Raw genomic sequence first — 6,106 nt, forward strand, 5'->3', positions numbered from 1 at the left:
CAGCATATTTATAGAAATTTAACAGGATGGAGTATTTAAAATAGAAATGCAATGAAACAGAGGCATTTTTATTTATAAAACCTCCTCCAAGATTTTTTTACAATAAGTAAACGAATGCTTAATGGGAATATTGTACGTTCTTTGCAATATACATGTATGTTTTTTTAGAAAGATGTTAGCATCTTGAGTATTGCATGGCGTTTAATAAAAACCACATTTATTCAAATTTATTTCAAGCCCACAATATGCAAATTGAAGATTGGGTGTTTGTACATTTTTCTGAAAAATCTTTTGCTGTTGTTTTGATTCATGTTTGTATTTTTTTATGTTTGTTAGAACTCATATTCAAAATCGTATGTCATATGTCAGTTTTAAATATTTTTAATGTTCCACAGAGCCAAAATAAATTTGAACTACCCAATATATATTGGATTCAGAAACTTTAAAATATTTCTTACAATGATACATTGCGGGTTCCAGTAAATGTTCAACCAAGCCTCTTTCGCTACTCCTCACTAAGACATTGACAGTAGTGAAGGAAGACGTCAAGAATACTGTGCAACAATACATTCAATAAGTGGTGTGAATCAGATGTAGATATTCAAAACTTTAAAGGAACATTTAGACAATTTGAAATCACAGATTTTACCAAAACAAATAGCTTAAAAACTTAATTACGACTTTTCAACTTTATTCACAACCGTTCCCCATGATAAATTAAATTCCAGGCTTTTTGATATTATTGACAGCTGCTTTTTCAATAATAATGGAACTCTGTAAATTTACTTACCTGATCATTGGTCATTTGCAAAATTATTTTGTTAAAACACATTCTGACACTCTTAAGTTAACATCAAAGAGGTTCTTGAGTTTCTGATTGACAATGTCTATGTGGTTTTTGGAAACCAAGGGCCCGTTTTACAAAAGAACTTACGACTAAGATAAAAAACTTCAGATGATTGTAGAATTTTGCAAACTTAACAATTCTCTTTGAAATTGTTTGAGTAAAAATATCTTACAACATTCCTTTAAATAAGTTTTAAAAATTTTTAAATAAAAAGTTAGTTAAAAAGTTATATGAAGAATTAAATTTGGTCTTAAGTCGTAAGTCCTTCCGTAAAACGGGCCCCAGGAACACCAACAATCTATTAGAATTCCCATGGTTACGAATTGCGCTCCGTTATTAGCATACCTATTTTTATATTCATATGCATTTGTGCAAAATCTTATGCGTGAAAAAAAGAAAACACTTACAGTGGCCTTCAACTCGACATTTAGATATATCGATGAAGTATTGTTAATTAACAATGGTAATTTCCATTCCTACGGCGATACGATATATTCTGGTGAGCTTGAGAAAAAAGATACATGTACCACACAGTCTGACCATCTATTTCATACTTGGATATTTTACTTGAAAAAGACGTTGATGGTAATCTAACAAACAAGCTATATGATAAACGTGATGACTCTAATTTTTCTATCGCCAACTTCGAACAGAATAAAACACTTGCTGTGGCCTGCAACTCGACATTTAGATATATCGACGACGTATTGTCAATTAATAATGATAATTTCCATTCCTACGTCGACACGATTTATCCTGGTGAGCTTGAGATAAAAGATACCACAGAGTCCGACACATCTGCTTCATACTTGGATATTTTACTTGAAAAAGACACTAATGGTAATCTAACAACCAAGCTATATGATAAACGTGATGACTTTAACTTTTCTATCGTCAACTTCCCTTACTTATGCAGCATTATACCCTTATGACCTGCATACGGAGTATATACCTCTCAGTTGATTCGATACGCAAGAGCATGCTCTACGTATGAAAAATTTCTAAAACGTGGTAAATTATTGACAAGCAAGTTGATGAAACAAGAATATCAGCAATCTCGTTTAAAGTCATCATTTTGTAAGTTCTATGGTCGATACAATGGCGTTTTCAGCAAATACAATTTATCATATTGAGTCAAATTCTGACTGACTTTATTCATACAAATTGTAAGTCCATTATTTATACACTGAATTGACGATGGATTTTCCCGTTATTTCCCGATCATGACAAGGAACACACGGCGGGTGTGACCGGTCGGCAGGGGATGCTCACTCCTCCGTGGCACCTGATCCAACCTCTGATGTTTTGGAGGTCCGTGTTTGCTCTGTTTAAATAATTTTGTATTTTTTTATGGACTTTGAGATTGAATACTGTTTGTTATCTCCATATCCTTCTCATAGTAAAAATATTTTGAGATGACAGTTTGAAGTATGGAGAGATATTTCGAGAAACAGCACAATTTTTGTGCGTAATAATGATAAAACTTTTTGCAGTTGACATCTCTGCAGTTTTTTTTAAAGATAGCTACTGTTCATCTCCTAACCGTTCGGTTGGACACTGCATGGAAAATTTCCGTCTTTGACGAAAATGAAAAAAAATTAGATAAAAAGTGCACCCCTTATGCCTAGGTCAAATTTAAGCCGATGGTCGGACGACTAAATTTTTCTTGTCTTGTCGGATGTAAGAACATGATCGGCGACACGGAGCAGTCACATTTATTTAATTCCTAGGAACACCGATGACTTGAATAAATAACACAACTTTTTTCTTCAGAAATCAGCAATATTTTTCTTAGATCTATATTCAGATAGATGACGTGAGTAATGTTTGCAAGGCAAAGTGGCAGAATTTTGTAAGATTGTGACTCAATGTTGAAAATGTTTGCAAAATTTTGTATAAAATTGCATAAAAAAGACAAACGGCGCATTTCTAAGCAGCAAAAAATGCCTAATTTTTTTTAATATCTTACGGATTAATTATTTATGTTATATCCGTTCAAAAAATATATATCAATCCATGCATCAAAATTTTGTTTGTGTTATGTATCCTTAATAGGACGAATATTCACAAGTCGACCAATCGTCCGATCGACTTAATAAACTGACCGCCGATGGTCGGACGATGATCGAAGGTTGGTTTCTTCAACCGAAGAAATCGGCCACCGACACAGAAAAAAATATAAGTTGGACCGATGGACACAAAATTTGTCGGCCGACAAAAATGAGTTTAAAATCGGGCAAGACAATGGCCGATGAACTGTCAACCGAAGAATCCCAACTTTGCTTCAAACGCCGTCGGCCGTTGGTCATTATTGGAAATGTGACTGGGGTTTTACACACATTCGAGCAAAGAAATATGATCATTGTTCACTCGGTTTGGCAAAGAGGCAAACCGTCCATTGACAAAGTTTGATGATAATTCTAAGGCAATGGGTATCAGAAATATTTAATTATAGTCATTAATTTCAAAAGTAGGTCACGGTGACCTACTTTTAAATGGATTATCTCCGATGAAGACGTGCATCAACAGTCAAAGCTCGATGATTCTATTTAGCAAATTAGTACAAGAAATTTTCTTAAATAGCCATAACATTTCAAAAGTACGTCAAGGTGACCATTTCAACTGACTTCTCAAACGACCAAAGTCACCAAATATACATCAACTGAAAAAGTTTGATTATCATAGGCCTTAAAGTGTTCTAAATATGCCCATAAAACCATTTGAAAACGAATGCCTGCAAAATTCAAAAGTAAATCACTATTATCTATTTTTTTTTGGATAAATCTATTTGAAGACCCAGAGATGCATAATTTTCAAAAGTTTGATAAGTCTAAACCTCTTAGTATTAGAAATGATTACCTAAGTGTTTTCAAAATGATTAGCCATATAATATAAAAAATTAGGTCATTGTGTCCTCTTTCTTCAGTTGACATACTTTGAGGACCAAATTACGTAATTTAGTAAGTTGGATGACCATAGGCATAAAGCGTCCAAAATATGATTCGAAATCAATTTGTCATTAATGCAAACAAATATTCGACAAGATGTTTGTGAAACTCTATGCCACCGATGGTAATTAAGAAGAGGATCAAAGTCTTATGTCAAGGTCAAAAATATTTATATGAGCTGAAAGGTTTTGTCACAATAAATATACTTATGAAGGATAAATGTCCTAGCTCCAACTGTTCAAAAGTTATATGGCCAATGTAATGTGCGTTTTTTTTTTTTGAAAAGTAGATCCAACTCAAAGGCCATGCAACCCTAATTGTTCAAAACTTATGACCAATGTTAAAGATTTAAGTAGTGTATCATGCCCTTCTGATCGTCCGATCCGGGGGCATAAAACTAGGTCACTATGACCTTCTTTTAATCAACATGGTATAATGTCCTAAGATGCATGAAGTGACAAGATTTTAGGATCCTAATCCTGATAGTAAGCACACTATCAAAGTTTTAATAAAATGTAATTTTTAGTCATCTTTGAATTGACCATGAGATAATTACTGCCTTTGCCTCAAAGTGATTCCTTGAACAATTTTAACTTCAAAATACCTTCATCCTTTTTATGTAAGTTTGGTGATAATATGCCATGTGGTTCCTGAGAATAAGATTTTTTAACAACCAATACATTTGGTTTTCTTTTCCTAATTATCTTCCCATAGTTAAGGATCACATATCCCTAGTTTTAGTATAAATGGGAGCTCTTAGGCCAAGCAAGAATACGCTGTGATATGATAGACAAAATTGGCAAAGGGGTTCTTGAGTTATGGCCCCTTTTCTAAAACGTTAATGCACACCTCAGAAATGGCCATAGCATTAGCTCAAAATGTAGACAGGTGATTTTTATGTCCCGTAATGGAAGATCCGGGAGTATATAGATTTTGCCCTGTCTGTCCTCAAAAACTTTAACTTTGTCCATAACTTTTGACTAGTTGAGACCTTGGCTCTCATATTTCACATGCGTACATGCATTTCTTGTGACAAGACTTCTTTGGTTATCTTTAAATTTGACCATATTATTTTGACCTTGGAGTTTGATCAAGTTTTACAAAATTTTACCCAATTTGAACATTGGCCTTAACTTATGAATGATTGATGCTAGGGATTTCATTCTTTACATATGTAATTTTTGTGACAAGACTTTCCACTGCATACAATTAATGTTGACCCTCTTACCTTAACCTAGGAGTTTGACCTAATTTTGAAAAACTTGAACCATGGTATTAATTTTTGCAGTTAGGATTAGTGCTTTCATACTTCACATAAGAAATTGTTGTGACAAGACCTTCCATTGGATGACAACTTTTACTCTTAGCTTTGTCCTTGGAGTTTGACCTTCTTTTAAAATACTTTAACCTTGTCCATAAATTTTGAACGGTTAAAGCTTGGGCTTTCTAATTGATGTGACAAGACTTTACATTTACATTGGATACTGACAACTTTAACCTTTTGTCCCTATCCTAGGAGTTTGACCTATTTAAAAAATTTAAACTTGGCCATAACTTTTGAACGGCTAAGGCTAGAGCTTTTATACTTCACATGTATAATTGTTTTGACAAGACTTTCCGTTGGATACCAACAACTTTGACCTTTCAACCATGACATAAGTTTGACCTGTTTTAAAAAAATGCCCATATCTTTTAAACGATTGGGGCTAAAGATATTCTACTTTAAATATGTAACCTTTGTGACGAGACCATCCTTTGTATATCAACAACTTTGACCCTCTAAGACTTAAGTAGACCTACTTTCAAAAAACTTTAACCTTTGCAATAAATTTTGAACAGGTGATACTAGGTCTTTCATGTTTCACATAGGTATTTCTTGTGAGAACTCCTTACTTTGGGTACCAACATATTTGCTATGCATTTGAGAAAGTTTAACCTTGCTATAAGTTGCCATACAGCGGCATCAGTGTTTCACAAATACATCTTGTTTATTCTTGAACATAGTTGTTGCAAAAAAAAAAAGATGGATTTGTGAAACACTGATGCAAGCGTATGGCAACATTGACAAGGTTAAATTTTCTCAAATACAAATCAAACATGATGAAACCTAAAGTAAAACCTTTTAACAATACATATATGAAATATAAAATCCTACAGCATCATCTGTTCAAAATTTATGACCAATGATTTTTTTTCGTAGTAAAACAATATTTTAAGGTCAAGAGATCAAAGTTGTTGGTATCCTATGAAAGGTCTTGTCACAAAAATACATATGTAAAGTGGGAAAGTCCCAGCTATAAAAGTTCAAAAG

This window comes from Saccostrea cucullata, unplaced genomic scaffold (genome assembly GCF_032062105.1).
Source record: "Saccostrea cucullata isolate Sc308-1 unplaced genomic scaffold, CSIRO_AGI_Scuc_v1 ctg3665, whole genome shotgun sequence".
NCBI lineage: Eukaryota > Metazoa > Mollusca > Bivalvia > Ostreida > Ostreidae > Saccostrea > Saccostrea cuccullata.